Source organism: Oncorhynchus clarkii, chromosome 5 (genome assembly GCF_045791955.1).
Source record: "Oncorhynchus clarkii lewisi isolate Uvic-CL-2024 chromosome 5, UVic_Ocla_1.0, whole genome shotgun sequence".
NCBI classification, from domain to species: Eukaryota; Metazoa; Chordata; class Actinopteri; order Salmoniformes; family Salmonidae; genus Oncorhynchus; species Oncorhynchus clarkii.
In genome coordinates this window covers 77,881,991-77,909,073 of record NC_092151.1, presented here as the reverse complement: position 1 = coordinate 77,909,073, position 27,083 = coordinate 77,881,991, and the positions used below count along the sequence as shown (strand labels likewise).

Genomic DNA, 27,083 nt, shown 5'->3' with positions numbered 1-27,083 from the left:
ATACCCCCCTGAATTGTACAAAAATGAATGGCAAGATATTGGCATTGGACAAACCATATACACGATGTCCAATACCACCCAAAGCGGCGTTGATTCGTGTAAAGTATATGGCAAATGCCATATGGCAATTGCCAATTGTAACACCTCAAAAATCCAACAGGGGGCGAGTGCGCTCCACCGGGGTTTTTCATATTGGAAATGTAACCCAAGTCAACATCCAAAAGAAAATTTTTGAAAAAAGGATATTTTTTTCAAAAACTTTTCACCCCTTAAAAAAGTGCTTTCTGGGCCTTTTTTCGAAATTCTTTCGATTTTTTTGTCAATTACACATGTGTAAGAGCTGTATGAATATACTTTTGTCCAATTTTTTTATCATATTTTTTTTTATTTTAATTACATGCGCATAAGGCATATGTTTTGTACATTTGCAATATGATTTCATAGGAAGTCAAAAGTCAAAAGTCAAAAATGTCAAAATTTGGTAAAAAACTTCACACATCCTTAAAAAAGTGCTTTCTGGACCGTTTTTCAAAATTCTTTCAATTTTTATGTCAATTACACATGTATAAGAACTTTATCAACATACTTTAGTCATACTTTATTATCCTTTTTTTTTTTTTTTTTTTACTTGTGCATAAGGCATATGTTTTCTCCATTTGGAATATGATTTCATAGGAAGTCAAAAGTCAAAAGTCAAAAATGTCAAAATTTGGTAAAAAACTTCACACATCCTTAAAAAAGTGCTTTCTGGACCGTTTTTCAAAATTCTTTCAATTTTTGTGTCAATTACACATGTATAAGAACTTTATCAACATACTTTAGTCATACTTTATTATCATTATTATAAATTTTTTTTTTACTTGTGCATAAGGAATATGATTTGTCCATTTGCAATATGATTTCATAGGAAGTCAAAAGTCAAAGTCCAAAGTCAATTTTTTGGGGGGCCAAAATTGACTGAACTGATGAACTCGGGACGGCCGGGCAGTGATAGTTGTTCATTTCCATCACTCGTTGTGTTGATTTCATCATGTCCATTTGAATCATGTCCACTATAGAATCATATTGCAAATGCGCGTGCAACTGGTAACCGGGAAAAAAAAAATGATGATTTCATTATGTCCATTTGTTTATGTTTCCTTACTTTTTCAAAGTCACTGTGCATTTGCAATATGTTTCAATGGGCAGGTACCATCACGAATTTGTCATGCTCAAAATTTTTTAGATGTATTTTTTTTTGTTTCTTACTTTTTCAAAGTCACTGTGCATTTGCAATATGTTTTAATGGGCAGGTACCATCACGAATTTGTCATGCTCAAAATTCAAGCTTTACTTTGCTCAAACTATACCTTTGTCATCTTGTGATCTAAAATATGCAACTGGTTACCCAAAAAATGTGTTGATGTTTTTTTGTTTATGTTTCCTTACTTTTTCAAAGTCACTGTGCATTTGCAATATGTTTCAATGGGCAGGTACCGTCACGAATTTGTCATGCTCAAAAAATTTTAGATGTATTTTTTTTTGTTTCTTACTTTTCAAAGTCACTGTGCATTTGCAATATGTTTTAATGGGCAGGTACCATCACGAATTTGTCATGCTCAAAATTCAAGCTTTACTTTGCTCAAACTATACCTTTGTCATCTTGTGATCTAAAATATGCAACTGGTTACCCAAAAAATGTGTTGATGTTTTTTTGTTTATGTTTCCTTACTTTTTCAAAGTCACTGTGCATTTGCAATATGTTTCAATGGGCAGGTACCGTCACGAATTTGTCATGCTCAAAAAATTTTAGATGTATTTTTTTTTGTTTCTTACTTTTTCAAAGTCACTGTGCATTTGCAATATGTTTTTTCACTATAGAATCATATTGCAAATGCACGTGCATCTGGTCACCCCCCCCCAAAAAAAATTGATTTTTTTTGTTTATGTTTCCTTACTTTTTCAAAGTCACTGTGCATTTGCAATATGTTTTTTCACTATAGAATCATATTGCAAATGCACGTGCATCTGGTCACCCCCCCCCAAAAAAAATTTGATTTTTTTTGTTTATGTTTCCTTACTTTTTCAAAGTCACTGTGCATTTGCAATATGTTTTTTCACTATAGAATCATATTGCAAATGCACGTGCAACTGGTCACCTAAAAATAAAAATAAAATGTTTATGTTTCCTTACTTTTTCAAAGTCACTGTGCATTTGCAATATGTTTCAATGGGCAGGTACCATCACGAATTTGTCATGCTCAAAATTTTTTAGATGTATTTTTTTTTGTTTCTTACTTTTTCAAAGTCACTGTGCATTTGCAATATGTTTTTTCACTATAGAATCATATTGCAAATGCACGTGCATCTGGTCACCCCCCCCCAAAAAAAATTGATTTTTTTTGTTTATGTTTCCTTACTTTTTCAAAGTCACTGTGCATTTGCAATATGTTTTTTCACTATAGAATCATATTGCAAATGCACGTGCAACTGGTCACCCAAAAATAAAAATGTTGGATTTTTTTTGTTTATGTTTCCTTACTTTTTCAAAGTCACTGTGCATTTGCAATATGTTTCAATGGGCAGGTACCATCACGAACTTGTCATGCTCAAAATTTTTTAGATGTATTTTTTTTTGTTTCTTACTTTTTCAAAGTCACTGTGCATTTGCAATATGTTTTTTCACTATAGAATCATATTGCAAATGCACATGCAACTGGTCATCCCCCCAAAAAAAATTTAGATTTTTTTTGTTTATGTTTCCTTACTTTTTCAAAGTCACTGTGCATTTGCAATATGTTTTTTCACTATAGAATCATATTGCAAATGCACGTGCAACTGGTCATCCCCCAAAAAAAATTTTAGATTTTTTTTGTTTATTTTTCCTTACTTTTTCAAAGTCACTGTGCATTTGCAATATGTTTTTTCACTATAGAATCATATTGCAAATGCACATGCAACTGGTCATCCCCCCCCAAAAAATTTAGATTTTTTTTGTTTATGTTTCCTTACTTTTTCAAAGTCACTGTGCATTTGCAATATGTTTTTTCACTATAGAATCATATTGCAAATGCACGTGCAACTGGTCACCCAAAAATAAAAATTTTGGATTTTTTTTGTTTATGTTTCCTTACTTTTTCAAAGTCACTGTGCATTTGCAATATGTTTCAATGGGCAGGTACCATCACGAATTTGTCATGCTCAAAATTTTTTAGATGTATTTTTTTTTGTTTCTTACTTTTTCAAAGTCACTGTGCATTTGCAATATGTTTTAAAGGGCAGGTACCATCACGAATTTGTCATGCTATAAAAATCTTGCAGGAATGTGAAATTGACTGGCCCGATGAACTCGGGATGGCTTTGCAGTGATTCTGGGTCATCTCAATCGCTCGTTTGGGTTGATTTCAGAATGTCGCTTTTGGTGATGTTTTTTCACTATAGGATCATATTGCAAATGTACAAGAGTCAAGTGGACAAGAGTCCATCAGTCAATTAGATATCATTCTGACCACCAAACTGATACAAACTGACACCAAACCCACTTTTTCCAACTCGTTTAGTAGCCAACTATTACATACTTCAGAGCTGGCCCAAAATTCACAACCCCTTCGGTTCAAACCATAAAAAAACCATAAAACACGTAGTTACGTTCTAGCTGCGGGTCCATTTCTTATGTTATGTGTTGGCCTAGCTGAGGCGACCCCGAATCCCAAGTTTCGGCTCGATAGGTCATTTGGTGTCCGAGAAAAACCCTAATTGGTGCTGAAAATCCACTATTTTCCATGACTTGCTACGGGGTCCTTGAATGAGCTATTGGACAGAAACGTTGGGGTCTGTCTATATGGGCCGAGACGTTTGCAATGCACCTAGTCTTGCGACTCTGGGACATTTTTAAATGTCGTCATTTTCGTGATGCAAAAATGAATTGAAGTTATTTCAAATGTACGAGGCTGTTTCTCGGTCCGAGAACCTTCTAGAGCCACGTAACTCACCACGCACCATCTACGGGAGGTCTAGAACAGGTTTCTAAAGTTTCGGAACTCTAGGTCCGACGGTTCTTTTTTAGCTCCAACAAAGCTAACTATTGGAGCCAGTGTCTGTCTCTACGCACCCCAATACGTCCCTCCTTCCAAGTTGTGTTTTAGTGTGATTTTTTTTTCCTTTGAATTTTTTTGGGAAAAATGACTGATTTACAGTTCATGGGGGTTGCCTAATCACACATATGAAGTTTTGGAAAGATCAGACTTTTTTAACCCTTCGAAACAGCCCCTAAGACACCAATTATGGCACTTCCGGTTGGCACAGGAAGTTATAAATCAACACATATCCTCATTGGGGTATGCTGTTACAGAATCCTGAGTTTTAAGTCCTTACGTTAAGAATTGACTGATCTACACAGGGTTGAATGCACTATGTCTATCAAACTGCATGCAGTGTATGGGTAAACACTTTTAGGGGCATTTTAACCACTTCCGGTTGGTCCAGGAAGCTTAGAATCAACACAGGTAGACCTCATAGTGGCCTGATGGACTGGTACCGAAGACAGGTTCATACGGCATTCATAACCCACATAGGCCTCAGGTTGAAATTAGGGGTGCAGGCAATGTATTCCTATGGGGAGAGATGACACTGTAATCTGTGAGATCAAAAAACACTGTTTTACTGTTAAGGGTTAATGCCACACGGTCAAGGTTAGGCTTGTTCAGATCGGGAGGACCTTAGGAACATTCATGTGGTGCAATTTTTCTTCTCACTCTAACGGTTCTCTCACTGTCACCCAAAAGCAAATGACATTGTGGTGCAGGCTTCATTTTGGGCCTACTATTCTAATGCTCGCTGCGCCTAGACCGAGCGAGCTACGGTCAAGCGGGATATCTCGCTGAACTCGGTACGGCCTAGGGATTATGGTAATGCCATTTCCTGCTCTCTGTGTCTTTAAGCACCGCACTTTATCACTCCATCCTTCCTGTGTGTGTGTGAGGGAGCTTTTCTTTGACATCTGTTGGGATTAATGACTGATTTACAGTTCAGAAGGGTTACCTAGTCACACATATGAAGTTTTGGAGAGATGTGACTTTTTTAACCCTTCGAAACAGAGAGTGTGACCCAATTAAAGGCACTTCCGGTTGGCACAGGAAGCTATAAGTAAACACATGTCTTGATTTACATAGCCACTTACAGAATCCCGAGTTTTAAGTCTTTACGTTAAGAATTGACTGATCTACACAGGGTTGAATGCACTATGTCTATCAAACTGCAGGCAGTGTATGGGTAAACACTTTTAGGGGCATTTTAACCACTTCCGGTTGCTCCAGGAAGCTTAGATTCGACACAGGTAGATCTCATAGTGGCCTGATGGACTGGTACCGAAGACAGGTTCATACGGCATTCATAACCCATATAGGCTTCAGGTTGAATTTTGTGGTGCAGGCTATGTATTCCTATGGGGAGAGATGTCACTGTAATCTGTGAGATCAAAAAACCCTGTTTTACTGTGAAGGGTTAATGCCACACGGTCAAGGTTAGGCTTGTTCAGATCGGGAGGACCTTAGGAACATTCATGTGGTGGAATTGTGCTTCTCACCCTAACGGTTCTCTCACTGCCACCCAAAATCAAATGACATTGTGGTGCAGGCTTCATTTTGGGCCTTCTTTTTTTCAAGTTTGCTGCACTCAGAACGAGCTACGGTCAAGCGGGGCGTCTCCTTGAACTCGGCACAGTCTGGAGACTATGGTGATGCCATTTTTTGTGTTGATTTCAGAATGCCATTTTGGTGATGGTCCCTCTCCGTTTAAACATATTGCAAATGTACAAAAGTCAACTAGCAAGTCAGTGTCCATCAGTCAATTAGATGTCATTATGACACCAAATGGATATCAATTGACACCAAACCCACTTTTTCCTACTCATTTAGTAGCCAACTATCACATATGTCAGAGCAGTCCCATAATTCACAGCGCCTTCGGTTTAAAACATAATAAAAAGGTAAAACACATAGTTACGTTCTAGCTGCGGGTCCAGTTCGGACATTATGTGAAGGCCTATGTGAGGCGACCCCGAATCCCGAGTTTCGGCTCGATAGGTCATTTGGTGTCCGAGAAAAACCCTAATTGGTGCTGAAAATCCACTTTTTTCCATGCCTTGCTACGGGGTCCTTGAACGAGCTATCGGACAGACACGTCGGAGTCCGTCTCTATGGGCCGAGCCGGTTTCAATGCACCTAGCCTTGCGTCTCTGAGACTTTTCTAAACGTCGTCATTTTTGTAATGGTCAAAATGAATTGAAGGTATTGCAAATGTACGAGGCTGTTTCTCGGTCCGAGAACCTTCTAGAACCACCTAACTCACCACGCACTATCGACATGAGGCCTAGAACAGGATTGTAAAGTTTCGGAACTCTAGGTCCGACCGTTCTTTTTTAGCTCCAACAAAGCTAACTATTGCAGCCACTGTCTGTCTCTACGCACCCCAATACGTCCCTCCATCCAAGTTGTGTTTAGTGTGATTTTTTTTTCCTTTGATTTTTTTGGGGAAAAATGACTGATTTACAGTTCATGGGGGTTCCCTAATCACACATATGAAATTTTGGAGAGATCAGACTTTTTTAACCCTTCGAAACAGCACCTGAGACACCAATTATGGCACTTCCGGTTGGCACAGGAAGCTATAAATCAACACATATCCTCATTGGGGTATGTTGTTACAGAATCCTGAGTTTTAAGTCCTTACGTTAAGAACTGACTGATTTACACAGGGTTGAATGCACTATGTCTGTCAAACTGCAGGCAGGGTATGGGTAAACACTTTTAGGGGCATTTTAACCACTTCCGGTTGGTCCAGGAAGCTCAGAATCAACACAGGTAGACCTCATAGTGGCCTGATGGACTGGTACCGAAGACAGGTTCATACGGCATTCATAACCCATATAGACTTCAGGTTGAAATTAGGGGTGCAGGCAATGTATTCCTATGGGGAGAGATGACACTGCATTCTGTGAGATCAAAAAACACTGTTTTACTGTTAAGGGTTAATGCCACACGGTCAAGGTTAGGCTTGCACGGATCGGGAGGACCTTAGGAACATTCATGTGGTGTAATTTTTCTTCTCACCTAAACGGTTCTCTCACTGTCACCCAAAAGCAAATGACATTGTGGGGCAGGCTTCATTTTGGGCCTACTTTTCTAATGGTCGTTGCACTTACACCGAGCGAGCTACGGTCAAGGCGGATAGCTCGTTGAACTTAGCACAGTCTGGAGACTATGGTGATGCCATTTTTTGTGTTGATTTCAGAATGCCATTTTGGTGATGGTCCCTCTCTGTTTAAACATATTGCAAATGCACAAAAGTCAACTAGCAAGTCAGTGTCCATCAGTCAATTAGATGTCATTATGACACCAAACCCACTTTTTCCTACTCATTTAGAAGCCAACTATCACATATGTCAGAGCAGTCCCATAATTCACAGCGCCTTTAGTTTAAAACATAATAAAAAGGTAAAACACATAGTTACGTTCTAGCTGCGGGTCCAGTTCGGACATTATGTGAAGTCCTATGTGAGGCGACCCCGAATCCCGAGTTTCGGCTCGATAGGTCATTTGGCGTCCGAGAAAAACCCTAATTGGTGCTGAAAATCCACTATTTTCCATGCCTTCCTACGGGGTCCTTGAACGAGCTATCGGACAGAAACGTTGGGGTCCGTCTCTATGGGCCGGGCCGGTTTCAATGCACCTAGCCTTGCGTCTCTGAGACTTTTCTAAACGTCGTCATTTTCGTAATGGTCAAAATGAATTGAAGGTATTGCAAATGTACGAAGCTGTTTCTCGGTCCGAGAACCGTCTAGAGCCACGTAACTCACCACGCACCATCGACCGGAGGTCTAGAACAGGTTTCTAAAGTTTCGGAACTCTAGGTCTGACGGTTCTTTTTTAGCTCCAACAAAGCTAACTATTGCAGCCACTGTCTGTCTCTACGCACCCCAATACGTCCCTCCATTCAAGTTGTGTTTTAGTGTGATTTTTTTTTCCTTTGATTTTTTTGGGGAAAAATGACTGATTTACAGTTCATGGGGGTTGCCTAATCACATATATGAAGTTTTGGACAGATCTGACTTTTTTAACCCTTCGAAACAGCCCCTGAGACACCATTTAAGGCACTTCCGGTTGGCACAGGAAGCTATAATTAACCACATATCCTCATTGGGGTATGCTTTTACAGAATCCTGAGTTTTAAGTCTTTACGTTAAGAACTGAGTTATTTACGGAGGGTTTAGTATGTGTGTGTTATTTCAGAAAATCATAGAAAATCACAGAAATGTCGCAGAGCTCCGCAGCACACTTTAAAAAGATTCGTATGAACACCCTGCAACTGGATCTGTAACCGTTGAAAAAAAAAAACGCCTATTTGTGACCATCACCAAGATGTCATTGTTCCGTTTCTCTTAAATGACGATAGATAAATGGCTGTTTTTTTTTTTATTGACACCGGAGGCTCCTTGACTTTGACCTGAAGTGGAAAAATAATTTCTCTATTTCCATTTAGGACCTTTAATCCCAGAAAAACGGCCATAACTCAAAAACCGTCGAGGCCTAGACGCCATCTTGTTCGGGGCCAACTGCCCATTATGCCAAACCTACGCTCACCGAGTTTCGGCTTCGAAATATTTTCCGTTTTCGAGATAAGGCCCCGTCGTGATTCGTGATGTTTTGCCAAATTGCCATATGATTCCGTATGCCCTCTTGTGGGAAATTCCGGGACAGCGGAAAAACGGTCAAAAACTTGTTTATTTTTTAAAACGGAAACCGAATGTCCGACAAAGTTCATTTGATGACTTCCCGGTAGGTCTGGCCCTACCGCACGGCCCGACGCCGACCGCGAATTTTACAAACGATTTCGGACGTCTAGTAAGGGACCGTACATTTGCAATATGGACTTTCTCACTGATCATACACGAAATGCCGAAATGTTCCCTTAAGGTATGTTAGCCACCTGTGACCCCAAATGCAGAGACCTGAAGGGCTCAGCTGCCCTGGCAATCGGCTTCTCTGTCTGCATCGGACACCTGTTCGATGTGAGTAGTACCTCAGATAGCCAACAGAGTTTGCCACTCTTCATCAGTCAACAAACCCCAACCCTAGCACTAACTCTAGCCCCTAAACCTGACCCTAGCACTAACTCTAGCCCCTAAACCTAACCCTAGCACTAACTCTAGCCCCTAAACCTAACCTTAGCACTAACTCTAGCCCCTAAACCTAACCCTACCACTAACTCTAGCCCCTAAACCTAACCCTAACCCTAAACCTAACCCTAGCACTAACTCTAGCCCCTAAACCTGACCCTAGCACTAACTCTAGCCCCTAAACTTAACCCTAGCACTAACTCTAGCCCCTAAACCTAACCCTAGCACTAACCCTAGCCCCTAAACCTAACCCTAGCACTAACTCTAGCCCCTAAACCTAACCCCTAAACCTAACCCTAGCACTAACTCTAGCCCCTAAACCTAACCCTAGCACTAACTCTAGCCACTAAACCTAACCCTGGCACTAACTCTAGCCACTAAACCTAACCCTACCATTAACTCTAGCCACTAAACCTAACCCTACCACTAACTCTAGCCACTAAACCTAACCCTAGCACTAACTCTAGCCCCTAAACCTAACCCTAGCACTAACTCTAGCCCCTAAACCTAACCCTAGCACTAACTCTAGCCCCTAAACCTAACCCTAGCACTAACTCTAGCCCCTAAACCTAACCCTAGCACTAACTCTAGCCACTAAACCTAACCCTAGCACTAACTCTAGCCCCTAAACCTAACCCTAGCACTAACTCTAGCCCCTAAACCTAACCCTAGCACTAACTCTAGCCACTAAACCTAACCCTAGCACTAACTCTAGCCACTAAACCTAACCCTAGCACTAACTCTAGCCCCTAAACCTAACCCTAGCACTAACTCTAGCCCATAAACCTAACCCTAGCACTAACTCTAGCCCCTAAACCTAACCCTAGCACTAACCCTAGCCCCTAAACCTAACCCTAGCACTAACTCTAGCCACTAAACCTAACCCTAGCACTAACTCTAGCCACTAAACCTAACCCTAGCACTAACTCTAGCCCCTAAACCTAACCCTAGCACTAACTCTAGCCCATAAACCTAACCCTAGCACTAACCCTAGCCCCTAAACCTAACCCTAGCACTAACTCTAGCCCCTAAACCTAACCCTAGCCCCTAAACCTAACCCTAGCACTAACTCTAGCCCCTAAACCTAACCCTAGCACTAACTCTAGCCCCTAAACCTAACCCTAGCACTAACTCTAGCCCATAAACCTAACCCTAGCACTAACTCTAGCCCCTAAACCTAACCCTAGCACTAACTCTAGCCCCTAAACCTAACCCTAGCCCCTAAACCTAACCCTAGCACTAACTCTAGCCACTAAACCTAACCCTAGCACTAACTCTAGCCACTAAACCTAACCCTAGCACTAACTCTAGCCCCTAAACCTAACCCTAGCACTAACTCTAGCCCATAAACCTAACCCTAGCACTAACCCTAGCCCCTAAACCTAACCCTAGCACTAACTCTAGCCCCTAAACCTAACCCTAGCCCCTAAACCTAACCCTAGCACTAACTCTAGCCCCTAAACCTAACCCTAGCACTAACTCTAGCCCCTAAACCTAACCCTAGCACTAACTCTAGCCACTAAACCTAACCCTGGCACTAACTCTAGCCACTAAACCTAACCCTACCATTAACTCTAGCCACTAAACCTAACCCTACCACTAACTCTAGCCACTAAACCTAACCCTAGCACTAACTCTAGCCCCTAAACCTAACCCTAGCACTAACTCTAGCCCCTAAACCTAACCCTAGCACTAACTCTAGCCCCTAAACCTAACCCTAGCACTAACTCTAGCCCCTAAACCTAACCCTAGCACTAACTCTAGCCACTAAACCTAACCCTAGCACTAACTCTAGCCCCTAAACCTAACCCTAGCACTAACTCTAGCCCCTAAACCTAACCCTAGCACTAACTCTAGCCACTAAACCTAACCCTAGCACTAACTCTAGCCCCTAAACCTAACCCTAGCACTAACTCTAGCCCCTAAACCTAACCCTAGCACTAACTCTAGCCCCTAAACCTAACCCTAGCACTAACTCTAGCCCCTAAACCTAACCCTGGCACTAACTCTAGCCCCTAAACCTTACCCTAGCACTAACTCTAGCCACTAAACCTAACCCTAGCACTAACTCTAGCCCCTAAACCTAACCCTAGCACTAACTCTAGCCCCTAAACCTAACCCTAGCACTAACTCTAGCCACTAAACCTAACCCTAGCACTAACTCTAGCCCCTAAACCTAACCCTAGCACTAACTCTAGCCCCTAAACCTAACCCTAGCACTAACTATAGCCCCTAAACCTAACCCTAGCACTAACTCTAGCCACTAAACCTAACCCTAGCACTAACTCTAGCCCCTAAACCTAACCCTAGCACTAACTCTAGCCCCTAAACCTAACCCTAACCCTAAACCTAACCCTAGCACTAACTCTAGCCCCTAAACCTAACCCTAGCACTAACTCTAGCCCCTAAACCTAACCCTAGCCCCTAAACCTAACCCTAGCACTAACTCTAGCCCCTAAACCTAACCCTAGCACTAACTCTAGCCCCTAAACCTAACCCTAGTACTAATTCTAGCCCCTAAACCTAACCCTAGCACTAACTCTAGCCCCTAAACCTAACCCTAGCACTAACTCTAGCCCCTAAACCTAACCCTAGCACTAACTCTAGCCCCTAAACCTAACCCTAGCACTAACTCTAGCCCCTAAACCTAACCCTAGCACTAACTCTAGCCACTAAACCTAACCCTAGCACTAACTCTAGCCCCTAAACCTAACCCTAGCACTAACTCTAGCCCCTAAACCTAACCCTAGCACTAACTCTAGCCCCTAAACCTAACCCTAGCACTAACTCTAGCCACTAAACCTAACCCTAGCACTAACTCTAGCCCCTAAACCTAACCCTAGCACTAACTCTAGCCCCTAAACCTAACCCTAGCACTAACTCTAGCCCCTAAACCTAACCCTAGCACTAACTCTAGCCCCTAAACCTTACCCTAGCACTAACTCTAGCCACTAAACCTAACCCTAGCACTAACTCTAGCCCCTAAACCTAACCCTAGCACTAACTCTAGCCCCTAAACCTAACCCTAGCACTAACTCTAGCCACTAAACCTAACCCTAGCACTAACTCTAGCCCCTAAACCTAACCCTAGCACTAACTCTAGCCCCTAAACCTAACCCTAGCACTAACTCTAGCCCCTAAACCTAACCCTAGCACTAACTCTAGCCACTAAACCTAACCCTAGCACTAACTCTAGCCCCTAAACCTAACCCTAGCACTAACTCTAGCACCTAAACCTAACCCTAACCCTAAACCTAACCCTAGCACTAACTCTAGCCCCTAAACCTAACCCTTGCCCCTAAACCTAACCCTAGCACTAACTCTAGCCCCTAAACCTAACCCTAGCACTAACTCTAGCCCCTAAACCTAACCCTAGTACTAACTCTAGCCCCTAAACCTAACCCTAGCACTAACTCTAGCCCCTAAACCTAACCCTAGCACTAACTCTAGCCCCTAAACCTAACCCTAGCACTAACTCTAGCCCCTAAACCTAACCCTAGCACTAACTCTAGCCCCTAAACCTAACCCTAGCACTAACTCTAGCCACTAAACCTAACCCTAGCACTAACTCTAGCCCCTAAACCTAACCCTAGCACTAACTCTAGCCCCTAAACCTAACCCTAGCACTAACTCTAGCCCCTAAACCTAACCCTAGCACTAACTCTAGCCACTAAACCTAACCCTAGCACTAACTCTAGCCCCTAAACATAACCCTAGCACTAACTCTAGCCCCTAAACCTAACCCTAGCACTAACTCTAGCCCCTAAACCTAACCCTAGCACTAACTCTAGCCCCTAAACCTAACCCTAGCACTAACTCTAGCCCCTAAACCTAACCCTAGCACTAACTCTAGCCACTAAACCTAACCCTAGCACTAACTCTAGCCACTAAACCTAACCCTAACCCTACCACTAACTCTAGCCCCTAAACCTAACCCTAGCCCCTAAACCTAACCCTAGCACTAACTCTAGCCCCTAAACCTAACCCTAACCCTAGCACTAACTCTAGCCCCTAAACCTAACCCTAGCCCCTAAACCTAACCCTAGCACTAACTCTAGCCCCTAAACCTAACCCTAGCCCCTAAACCTAACCCTACCACTAACTCTAGCCCCTAAACCTAACCCTAGCACTAACTCTAGCCCATAAACCTAACCCTAACCCTAAACCTAACCCTAGCACTAACTCTAGCCCCTAAACCTAACCCTAGCCCCTAAACCTAACCCTAGCACTAACTCTAGCCCCTAAACCTAACCCTAGCCCCTAAACCTAACCCTAGCACTAACTCTAGCCCCTAAACCTAACCCTAGCACTAACTCTAGCCCCTAAACCTAACCCTACCACTAACTCTAGCCCCTAAACCTAACCCTAGCACTAACTCTAGCCCCTAAACCTAACCCTAGCACTAACTCTAGCCCCTAAACCTAACCCTAGCACTAACTCTAGCCCCTAAACCTAACCCTAGCACTAACTCTAGCCACTAAACCTAACCCTAGCACTAACTCTAGCCCCTAAACCTAACCCTAGCACTAACTCTAGCCATTAAACCTAACCCTAGCCCCTAAACCTAACCCTAGCACTAACTCTAGCCCCTAAACCTAACCCTAACCCTAAACCTAACCCTAGTTGTAGGTATCACTACACTACCCTAAGCCCTCTGGTTGGAATGTCCCAATTAGTATATGTGTATAATATCTCTCCTCTGTTTAGCTTCCCTCCACTGGTGCCAGTGTGAATCTTGCTCGATCATTCAGACCTGCCATGGTCACCTGGAGCTGGGAGAACCACTAGGTAAGAGTGAACAAATGAAACACAACACACAGAACCACATACAACCATACACAACCACATGAAATCATCAGTCAACTTCTACACCTGCATTGCTTCTACACCTGCATTGCTTGCTGTTAGGCTGGGTTTCTGTACAGCACTTTGAGATATCAGCTGATGTACGAAGGGCTATATAAATACATTTGATTTGATTTGATTTGATGAAATCCCTCAAACCCAACCAGCATACAACCACAACCACAAAAACATTGACGCAATGCACAACCACACAAAAGCTGTATAAACTGCACACATTACCCTATGTGTTTACACACACAAAGAGAGAGCTCAAGCAGATCATTTAGTGGTTTCATGCATTGTGTGAATACAACTGTATGGTAAATAATGTATTGTATTATTTTGGAGTCACAGTAAAAGCGGCACAATACATTATTTACCATACATTTCTATTGGGAACAAAATAATCTGAAACACAACCAAAACAAACAGCAAAACAAACAGCAAATGCATCTAACAAGTTTGTAGAGTCACAAGCTTGGAATATGGGACAAAATACTCCAATTTATATAAGTGAATTTTCCCCAATACTTTTGGCCCCCTAAAATGAAGGGACTATGTACAAAAAGTGCTGTAATTTCTAAACGGTTTACCCAAAATACCCTCAAATTAAAGCTGACAGTCTGCACGTTTAGCTCATAGTCATTGTATCACTTCAAATCCTAAGTGCTGGAATACCGTGTGTCACTGACCCAATACTTTTGGAGCTCACTGTAGAAACCGACACAGACCTAAGACTCACAGCACCAGTCCTTCTTTCAGTGCACATGGTGAAGTCTCTACCCTCTCTGCTGAGTGCGTCTCTCTTTATCTTTGTATTCTTATTGGCCTGAGCGGTTCTCCACTAGATAACATTTATTGATATTGAGTCACTAACTTTATATGTAATATGCGTATAATAAGACAGGGATGTGACAGAGTGGCTTAGAGAGATGTATTCTACTTTTATACTACTGTGTTTATTTCAACTGTTTTACTGTTTCCCTTCCTTTAGATTATTGCTATTTTCCTCCCCTCCTATCCCTCTCTCACAAACGTATTTAATCACACACACAAACACACACACACTCTGATCTTCCTCTGTTTTAAGTGAATACTATAATTGCTAAAATGATTGTCACATAATAATAATGATTATTGCTCAGCCAGAAGGATGAAGCAGTTTCGTGCTGTTTTTATACAGTTAATATTGTTGTAATGGATAAGACCTCATGTTGGACAGATCTCTTGAATTTTATATCAGTTGTCTTTCCACTGAGCTGTGCTGCAGTATACTGAGGTACCTCATCACTAATAAAGTGAACTGGCCGATGGATTGGTTGGTTTGTTGATTGATTCATTGACTGATTGATTGGTTTAGCAACATGATTCATAATCTAGTGTATGCTTTCCCTAACCCACCACTATCGGATACAGTGTTTTCCAAAACAAATCCCCTGCGTTTGAGGCTCCTAAGTGGAACTGAAGTTTGATCAATGTTAAGGTGTACTTACCACTTTCTAACAGCAGAGGGCACCAAAGACCTCAGGAAAGGCTTGACAGGCTTTCAAGTTTTTGGGAAAGCACAAGCATGTGCATGCATGAGTGTTTTCTGTGTGTTTGTGAGCACACGTGTTGTGCGTGCATTTATGTGAGTGTATGGTAGGCCAGTCCCAGGACCGTGCTTTGTAAACTGTTGGTACAGTGGAGTCCCTCTCTCCTCAAAGAGCTCTGTGTTCTATCCTGTGGCTATCTATTACAATTTTAAGCATAAATGCTCCATTTAAATTAACTGGAGGGAGAAAAAACACAATTATTCTCATTTAAATTAATTGACCAGAATAGCAAGATACAGACATACTGTAGTTGTCCACAAATACCACAAGGACATAGAGACAGGGACATAGAAAGTGCTAGCTATGTCAATACCTTGTTCTGTTGCTGGACATTCTGGCAATGAGGGAGATGTTTAGCCTCAGAATGTGAAGGACATCACACAGCCTCATTGTACTGTGAATGGGAGGATTCAGATGACAAGCCTGAATGAGAATACAACAGGGCAGGCTGATTGCACACAGCCATGAGCTCCCCTTGTTCTGATGAGCACCTCCACTGAGGAAGTTTAAATATGAAGTATTATTGATGTCTGACTGACTGACTGGTGTTTAATATTGACCAATTTGTGGTGGAATACCACAGGAGACCAATCAAACAAGACATGCCTGAAGGTGTGCCCAGCCTACCGTCTCCCTGTATGTGGCTTCTCATCATCAACAGATCAGATCACCAAACCACTGCAATACTAACACAAAGTTACCACAATCATTGAGAGATCCTCAAAGTTGACACAATCATACTCATCAGTGTGCTGGTAGTTAGGGACCATATCCTCCCCTCAGTGGTAACAGGGACCAAATTATCCACAGGTGGTGCACCGTTGTGAGGACAATAACCACTACTATGGGCTGAGTGACCAAGGTGACGCTAACTCACTCGGAGAATTGTTACCAAACAACTGTAAGAAAACAACCCAGTCATAATAGAGTTGCTGATAATAGCACATTATGGCGCTCTTTCCCAATCTCTATCGCTCTTTGACTGCATCTCCATTCTCTCTCCTTCCACTTTCCCGTGTCTGTTGTTCACCATTCTCTCTCCTTCCACTTCCCTGTGTCTGTTGTTCAACCTTCCTCTCCATTCTCTCTCCTTCTACTTTCCTGTGTCTGTTGTTCACCATTCCTGTCCATTCTCTCTCCCTCCACTTTCCTGTGTCTGTTGTTCACCATTCTCTCTCCTTCCACTTCCCTGTGTCTGTTGTTCAACCTTCCTCTCCATTCTCTCTCCTTCTACTTTCCTGTGTCTGTTGTTCACCATTCCTGTCCATTCTCTCTCCTTCCACTTTCCTGTGTCTGTTGTTCACCATTTCTCTCCATTCTCTCTCCTTCCACTTTCCTGTGTCTGATGTTCACCCTTCCTCTCCATTCTCTCTCCTTCCACTTTCCTGTGTCTGTTGTCCACCCTTCCTCTCCATTATCTTTCCCTCCACTTTCCTGTGTCTGTTGTTCACCCTTCCTCTCCATTCTCTCTCCTTCCACTTTCATGTGTCTGTTGTCCACCCCTCCTCTCCATTCTCTCTCCTTCCACTTTCCTGTGTCTGTTGTTCACCCTTCCTCTCCATTCTCTCTCATTCCACTTTCCTGTGTCTGTTGTTCACCCTTCCTCTCCATTCTCTCCTTCCACTTCCCTGTGTCTATTGTCCACCCCTCCTCTCCATTATCTTTCCCTCCACTTTCCTGTGTCTGTTGTCCACCCTTCCTCTCCATTCTCTGTCCTTCCACTTTCCTGTGTCTGTTGTCCACCCCTCCTCTCCATTCTCTCTCCTTCCACTTTCCTGTGTCTGTTGTTCAGCCTTCCACTCCATTCTCTCTCCTTCCACTTTCACGTGTCTGTTGTTCACCCTTCCTCTCCATTCTCTCTCCCTCCACCTTCCTGTGTCAGTTGTTCACCCTCTCCATTCTCTCTCCTTCCACTTTCCTGTGTCTGTTGTTCACCCTTCCTCTCCATTCTCTCTCCTTCCACTTTCCTGTGTCTGTTGTCCATCCTTCCTCTCCATTATCTTTCCCTCCACTTTCCTGTGTCTGTTGTTCACCCTTCCTCTCCATTCTCTCTCCCTCCACCTTCCTGTGTCAGTTGTTCACCCTCTCCATTCTCTCTCCCTCTACTTTCATGTGTCTGTTGTTCACCCTTCCTCTCCCTCCACTTTCCTGTGTCTGATGTTTGCCCTTCCTTTACATCTCTCTGAGCCCAAGTAGACTCCCAATTTCAGGACGAGAAAGTAATTAATGGTGGCTTACGGGCATGGTGTCACTATTGGTGGCTTACGGGCATGGTGTCACTATTGGTGGCTTACGGGCATGGTGTCACTATTGGTGGCTTACGGGCATGGTGTCACTATTGGTGGCTTACGGGCATGGTGTCACTATTGGTGGCTTACGGGCATGGTGTCACTATTGGTGGCTTACGGGCATGGTGTCACTATTGGTGGCTTACGGGCATGGTGTCACTATTGGTGGCTTACGGGCATGGTGTCACTATTGGTGGCTTACGGGCATGGTGTCACTATTGGTGGCTTACGGGCATGGTGTCACTATTGGTGGCTTACGGGCATGGTGTCACTATTGGTGGCTTACGGGCATGGTGTCACTATTGGTGGCTTACGGGCATGGTGTCACTATTGGTGGCTTACGGGCATGGTGTCACTATTGGTGGCTTACGGGCATGGTGTCACTATTGGTGGCTTACGGGCATGGTGTCACTATTGGTGGCTTACGGGCATGGTGTCACTATTGGTGGCTTACGGGCATGGTGTCACTATTGGTGGCTTACGGGCATGGTGTCACTATTGGTGGCTTACGGGCATGGTGTCACTATTGGTGGCTTACGGGCATGGTGTCACTACTGGTGGCTTACGGGCATGGTGTCACTATTGGTGGCTTACGGGCATGGTGTCACTACTGGTGGCTTACGGGCATGGTGTCACTACTGGTGGCTTACGGGCATGGTGTCACTACTGGTGGCTTACGGGCATGGTGTCACTACTGGTGGCTTACGGGCATGGTGTCACTACTGGTGGCTTACGGGCATGGTGTCACTACTGGTGGCTTACGGGCATGGTGTCACTACTGGTGGCTTACGGGCATGGTGTCACTACTGGTGGCTTACGGGCATGGTGTCACTACTGGTGGCTTACGGGCATGGTGTCACTACTGGTGGCTTACGGGCATGGTGTCACTACTGGTGGCTTACGGGCATGGTGTCACTACTGGTGGCTTACGGGCATGGTGTCACTACTGGTGGCTTACGGGCATGGTGTCACTACTGGTGGCTTACGGGCATGGTGTCACTATTGGTGGCTTACGGGCATGGTGTCACTATTGGTGGCTTACGGGCATGGTGTCACTATTGGTGGCTTACGGGCATGGTGTCACTATTGGTGGCTTACGGGCATGGTGTCACTATTGGTGGCTTACGGGCATGGTGTCACTATTGGTGGCTTACGGGCATGGTGTCACTATTGGTGGCTTACGGGCATGGTGTCACTATTGGTGGCTTACGGGCATGGTGTCACTATTGGTGGCTTACGGGCATGGTGTCACTATTGGTGGCTTACGGGCATGGTGTCACTATTGGTGGCTTACGGGCATGGTGTCACTATTGGTGGCTTACGGGCATGGTGTCACTATTGGTGGCTTACGGGCATGGTGTCACTATTGGTGGCTTACGGGCATGGTGTCACTATTGGTGGCTTACGGGCATGGTGTCACTATTGGTGGCTTACGGGCATGGTGTCACTATTGGTGGCTTACGGGCATGGTGTCACTATTGGTGGCTTACGGGCATGGTGTCACTATTGGTGGCTTACGGGCATGGTGTCACTATTGGTGGCTTACGGGCATGGTGTCACTATTGGTGGCTTACGGGCATGGTGTCACTATTGGTGGCTTACGGGCATGGTGTCACTATTGGTGGCTTACGGGCATGGTGTCACTATTGGTGGCTTACGGGCATGGTGTCACTATTGGTGGCTTACGGGCATGGTGTCACTATTGGTGGCTTACGGGCATGGTGTCACTATTGGTGGCTTACGGGCATGGTGTCACTATTGGTGGCTTACGGGCATGGTGTCACTATTGGTGGCTTACGGGCATGGTGTCACTATTGGTGGCTTACGGGCATGGTGTCACTATTGGTGGCTTACGGGCATGGTGTCACTATTGGTGGCTTACGGGCATGGTGTCACTATTGGTGGCTTACGGGCATGGTGTCACTATTGGTGGCTTACGGGCATGGTGTCACTATTGGTGGCTTACGGGCATGGTGTCACTATTGGTGGCTTACGGGCATGGTGTCACTATTGGTGGCTTACGGGCATGGTGTCACTATTGGTGGCTTACGGGCATGGTGTCACTATTGGTGGCTTACGGGCATGGTGTCACTATTGGTGGCTTACGGGCATGGTGTCACTATTGGTGGCTTACGGGCATGGTGTCACTATTGGTGGCTTACGGGCATGGTGTCACTATTGGTGGCTTACGGGCATGGTGTCACTATTGGTGGCTTACGGGCATGGTGTCACTATTGGTGGCTTACGGGCATGGTGTCACTATTGGTGGCTTACGGGCATGGTGTCACTATTGTGTTCTAAGCCCTTTGATCAGCACCTACAGTGGATATATGAGCTGCATGACTTATTGGGCTGCATTAAAACTGAAACATTTACCTGACTGAGAGAGCAAGATAGAAAGAGAGATAAGGAAAGGAAATAAAAAAACATACACAATAATGAAATTAGACATGTAGACACACTTTATCCCTTTCTTTCTGAACAGTCAACAGTCTGACTCCTATCTCTTCCTCTTGGTCCATTGGTCCCGACAGTGTTCAAGAGGTGTACTTTCTCTAATGTATAGTAGGATACATATTTGATTTCGATAGATAGTGGCAGTTGACACAAGCTACAGTTTATATAACCACCATCATCTGCTGTTTCCCTGCCTGGCACACAGCAGTGTCTCTCCATCCATTAGAAGAAAAGTGCCCGTGGAAGGTCTCCATCAAAACTAATCATCACGAATAACATCAGCCTCTCCCACCAAGAGGAGTAGCGCAGGCGAGCTAAAGGCGGGAGTGCGAGAGCCACAACTCTATTGCGGGGAGGCTTTCCAAACAAACCAGCTGTATAATATAATAATAATAATTGTATAGAGTTGATCATTAGAAAAGGTATAAACGGAATCCAGAATAATGTTCATTTGATATGATGCAGGAATACGATAATTGTCTCCTGATCTTAGCCTGAGGGGCTAGTGGAGCCTTGGAGCGACTGTTCTGTCTTCCGTCCATCGCCAGGCTAATGCATTTCTCTGTAGCGTGCCGGGGAAGCAGCATACCACCGTTTTTCAGAGAGAAAAGCCGATGATTGATGTCGGATGTTTCAGGTAAGAACTGTCTGAAATTTGGTTCATTTTTAATTTTCTCGTAAAGATTGTGGAGGTGGCTGGTGCAACTTATATGGGCGAGGGGAGCAGCACTGTTTTGCCCATGGGGTAGGATAGTGGACAAGACTACAGTTTGCTGCTAAAATTAATCATCACTTGTGGTGAGGAAATACTGATCTCTGTTAGTTTTGGAAGTTGTCGCTGTCCATGGTCCTGCACATGTAGAGTGTGTTGATGGCTTGTCAGGAGTAGCTGACCAGGGCAGTGCTGAATGGACAGCTCCCAGGTATTCACCATGAGGGAATGCCTTCTCGTGGTGATGCACCTTATTCAATTACAAAGTTAAATATGGAAATAAATTAATGACAATATTCTGTTGTTATACTGCAGTTCTATTGTTCACAGTAAGAATCTCATCATACTTACATGTTTCGTATTTCCCCACACTCTGGGACACTGTGTGTGTGTGTGTGTGTGTGTGTGTGTGTGTGTGTGTGTAGCTTGCATGCGTGAGTGTGTGTAGAGCAGACACAGTGTATAGGATGTGCAGTCAGCCCTGAGCCATCCAGTTGTTTGGCATGTCATTAATAATGGATCCTTAGAACTCATTAAAGCTGAAGTGACAGCTTGCTATTTACGCTGGCTGGCAGGAAGAGGAATATGCTTATAGATGTACATTCCAAAGCATGTCTGTTCTCCTGCTGTTCATACCTTTTCAGGATAATTACATGAATTATCATGAAAATACCAAATATATGATCAGAAAAGTATATATGAGTTTGATAGAGTAGGTAAGACATTAAAGACATGCTCCGGAACTTTGGCGACTAAGTATTTTTTAAACCTCCTGATGCACACACAGCAGAGCGAGAGAGAGAGATCAATGACGTGGTGAACATATCTGCACCTGTGACTTTAAATAAGCAATTTCCGGGGATCACTTTTGGCTTGCGAGCGCTTCCAGAACTACTGGCTAAAAAAGTATAAGAAAGTACCAGGAGATCTCATCAAAGGTGTTATGATGTAGGCCTACTTCATATGTGGTTATTACACTATTGTAAAGTCTTTACACTGCGAATGATTGTGCAGTTGTGTAGGTATTTTTTGTTATAATGGTATTTATATTGTGTATGTAAGGGATGGTGTACAACTGGCTGTGTAATCTAGTCTTCAAGGTTTTCCTACATTCTTTCTTGTGACAAACATTGCTCTAATAGGCTTTCTGAATTAGTGTGTGTGGGTTTAGTGTGTTTGATATAGTGGGCATGTTTACATGGTGTTGCAGGTCTCTCCCGCGAGACAGACAGTTAAACAGAGCGTTTGTCCCTGACTGTGATCTCATTAGAGACTACTGCTGGGAAGACTGGTTGTAGTCAATAGTGTGAAAGGCAGGTGTAATGTGAGCACTTTCTGTTTATATAAGAACACACACTTTATATACTCACACACTCTTTCACACACAAACATGTCAACACAAACATCCCTCTTTCATGCCAGCCATATGCTGAGGGAGCATCTCTATCTAATGCATGGTGTTCATTTCGTAGGTTTTGACAAGGTGCCTCAGAGAGTGAGAGAGAGCTTTGTTCTTTGTGTAAGTGATTTTTCTACTACAACTTCTCCCTATCTCTGCAGATTAGTCAGGGAGTAAATTACCTACCTGCACACAAAAAAGCGCAATCCTACACACTTTGCTGCCACGCGGCACACAGATATCCTTTTGAAGAGCAGCTACGTTATCCCCGGAGCCCCCAAGGCTCTCCTGACATGCAAATCATCATAAAATTAAATGTAAAACTCTAATATGTATTCTGGGGCCCTTCTCTTATCAGCAACTGCACAAGCGGCATATAAATCAGGCTGGGATCAGACGCCACAGCAAAGGTCTCAACTTAAAAGGCCTGGCTAATTGCTAATTGGGTACGGAGGTGCAAAACGCAGCGTGGGTGTTTTTTCCAAATGTCTCAGCCTTCCTTACTGGTGATATGCCTTGGAGGCTGAGACACGGTCAGAGACAAAAGACACTGCTTCAGTTAAGAAAAGAGGTTTCAGAATGGAAGGTTTCACTTTGGCTGTTTCTGTAGGGCTGTGTTTGCTTGTTGGTTGCTCTTTCCTGTACTGGACCTAGATTCATCTTCATCTTTGACCAACAAAAAAACACATTTTCAAAGTGATTTTGAAAGTGATTTTCAGTCCCTCAATGTGTGCAGGTTTAGGATCAAGGTATTTCATATTAATTTCCTCACATATGTAACATTCTGACACATTCACATCACACTCACTCAGAAAATATGGTTATATTGCTATGTTCTACTCTCTGCACTGCTGTGATGGATTTAAGTGGGATCACACTGCTTTTTCCATTGTAATAAATGTCATTAACACACTCCCCATAGATACACACTGTCGGGTCTGTCTATCAGACCATTTCCATTACTGCCACACAACACCTAATTACCCAAGACATTACCCACAACATTACCCACAACATTACCCACGACATCCAGCACTGCCATATAGCAGCAAAGATAAACAGACTGCCTGAGATTTGTTCACCATCATATTACATTTGAATTTAAATGACAGCTCTGTTAGGCACTTGGCTTCTCACGGGTCTTCCGTTTTGTTACTCTGAGTAAAGTTAGAGAAGAGGGTCTTCAACATTACAACTCTCTACATCTATCTCCTTAGAGTAAAGTCAGGGAAATGTTCACTGTATGTCTATATGAATACTAAGTTGGCAGCACAAGAAGTCTACGAACTTCCACAAGGGCAACATACAGTACAGTGAGCTCCAAAAGCATTGGGAGAGGGACACGTTTTTTGTTGTTGTTTTGGCTCTGTACTCCAGCACTTTGGACTTGAAATGATACAATGACTATGTTCATTTGAGGGTATTTTCATCCCTATGGGGTGAACCGTTTAGAAATTACAACACTTTTTGTACATAGTCCCCCCATTTTAGGGGACCAAAAGTATTGGGACAAATTCACATATATGTGTATTAAAGTAATCAAAAGTTTAGTATTTGGTCCCATATTCATAGCATGCAATGATTACATCAAGCTTGTTGGATCTATTTGCTGTTTGTTTTGGTTGTGTTTCCGATTATTTTGTGCCCAAAATAAATTAATGGTAAATTATGTATTGTGTCATTTTGGAGTTGTTTTAATTGTAAATAAGAATAAAATATATGTTTCTAAACACTTCTACATTAATGTGGACGCTACCATGATTACAGATAATCCTGAGTGAATCGTGAATAAATATGAGTGAGAAAGTTACAGAGGCAGAAATATTATACCCCCCACAAATGCTAAATTCCCCGGTTATCAAGTAGGGGTGCTGAGGGTGCTGCATCACCCCCTGATAAATCACAATTAAAAAAGATATACCGTATATACAGTAACAGTAAAAAGTTATTCAAGGGTTTTTCTTTATTTTTACTATTTTTTACTATTATTTTTTCTACATTGTAGAGTAATAGTGAAGACATCAAAACTATGAAATAACACATATGGAATCATGTAGTAAGCAAAAAAGTGTTAAGCAAATCAAAATAGATTTTAGATTTTAGATTCTTCAAAGTAGCCACCTTTTGCCTTAATGACAGCTTTGCACACTCTTGCTTCATGTTTTTTTTAATAGAACCTTAGGAAAGGGTACTTTATAACACCATACAGGTTCCATTTAGAACCTGATGAAGATGATTCTTTATAGAATCTTTAAAAAAAGGTTCCAATAGCACTAAAAAGGGTTCCGCTATGGTTACAAGCCAAAGAATCTTTATTTCAATCAATCAATCACTCAATCAAGCAATCAAATGTATTTATAAAGCTATTTTTATATCAGCAGATGTCACAAAGTACTTATACAGAAACCCAGCCTAAAACTCCAAAGACACCAAAGAGCAAACAATGCAGATGTAGAAGCACGGTAGCTAGGAAAAACTCCCTAGAAAGGCAGGAACCTAGGAAGAAACCTAGAGAGGAACCAGGCTCCGAGGGGTTGCCAGTCCTCTTCTGGCTGTGCCGGGTGGAGATTGTAAGGGTACATGGCCATTAAGGCCAGATCCTTCTTCAAGATATTCAAAACATTCACATACGACCAGCAGATCAAATAGTAATCACAGTGGTTATATGGGGTACAACAGGTCAGCACCACAGTAGTTAATGTCAGCTGGCTTTTCATAGCTGAGCATTGAGAGGTTGAGACTGCAGGTGCAAAAGAGAGAGAGAAAGACAGAGATCACACAGGATGCCAGAAAAGACAGGATAATTACAGCAGATAGGAAAGACCCTAGCCACCTGGCACATACACTATTGCAGTATAGATACGAGGGACTGAGACAGGGGGGGTTGGAGAACACCCGGACAGGGCCAAACAGGCAGGATATAACCCCAATCACAGCACCCACACCACCAAAGGGATATCAACAGACCACTAACTTACTACACTGAGACAAGGTTGAGTATAGCCCACGAAGATCACCCTCACTGCACGAGCCGGAAGGGGTGCAAAACCAGACAGAAAGATCAGGTCAGTGACTCAACCCACTCAAGTCAAGTATAGTGGAAAAAAGCCTGGCATGACGTGATCCACCCTTCCTAAGGATGGCATGGGGGAGCGCGAGTAAGCCGGTGACTCAGCCCCCATAACAGGGTCAGAGGCAGAGAATCACAGTGGAGAGAGGGGAGCCGGACAGGCAGAGACCGCAACGGGGCTTCGTCACTCCAGTACCTTGACATTCACCTTCGCACCCCTGGGCCAGACTACACTCAATCATAGGACCAACTGAAGAGATTAGTCATTCGGAAACATTGTGTTTCCGAATGACATCACCAAGAGGTAGCATATAGGGTGAGAACAATAGTGGTCCCAGAACAGAACCTTGAGGAACAGTGAAACTTACCATCGATTTGTCAGAGGACAAACCATCCACAGAGACGAACAGATATCTTTTCAACAGATGAGATCTAAACCAGGCAAGAACTTGTCTGCGTAGACCTATTAGCACAGAATTGTCTAGAATGCCATTGTATACTGTAGCGTTAAGATTTCCCTTCACTGGAAATAAGAGGCTAGTCCAAACCATGAAAAACAGCCCTAGACCATTATTCCTCCTCCACCAAACTTTACAGTTAGCGCTATGCATTGGGGCAGGTAGCGTTCGCCTGGCATCCGCAAAACCCAGATTCGTTCATCGGACTGCCACATGGTGATGCATGATTCATCATTCCAGAGAATGCATTTCCACTTCTCCAGTGTCCAATGGTGGCAAGCTTTACACCACTCCAGCAGACGCTTGACATTGCTCATGCAGATCTTAGGCTTGTGTGCAGCTTCTCGGCCATGAAAACCCATTTCATGATACTCCCAACAAACAGCTATTGTGCTGACGTTGCTTCCAGAGGCAGTTTGGAACTCGGTAGTGAGTGCTGCAACAGAGGGCAGATGATTTTTACACACTACACACTTCAGTGGTCCCGTTCTGTGAGCTTATGTGGCCTACCACTTTTCGGCTGAGCCGATGTTGGTCCTAGATGTTTTCACTTCACAATAACAGCACTTACAGCTGACCAGGGCAGCTCTACCAGGGCAGAAATTTGACAAACTGACTTGTTGGAAAGGTGGCATTCTATGACAGTGCCACTTTGAAAGTCACTGAGCTCATCAGTAAGGCCCTTCTACTGCCAATGTTTGTCTATGGAGATTGCATGGCTGTGTGCTCAATTTCAAACACCTGTCAGCAACGGGTGTGGCTGAATTAGCCAAATTCACTCATTTGAAGGGGTGTCCACATACTTTGTATATACAGTGGGGCAAAAAAGTATTTAGTCAGCCACCAATTGTGCAAGTTCTCCCACTTAAAAAGATGAGAGTCCTGTAATTTTAGGTACACATCAACTATGACAGACAAAATGAGAAAGAAAAAAAACTGAAAATCACATTGTAGGATTTTTTATGAATTTATTTGCAAATTATGGTGGAAAATAAGTATTTGGTCAATAACAAAAGTTTATCTCAATACATTGTTATATACCCTTTGTTGGCAATGACAGAGGTCAAACGTTTTCTGTAAGTCTTCACAAGGTTCACACACTGTT

At 43.3% G+C, this 27,083-nt stretch overlaps 1 pseudogene; it reads left to right on the top strand.

Annotated features, from left to right (window-relative positions):
- Positions 1–13,942, top strand: part of LOC139409765 (aquaporin-4-like) — a 14,983-nt pseudogene extending 1,041 nt beyond the window's left edge.
- Positions 13,943–27,083: the final 13,141 nt, after the last annotated feature.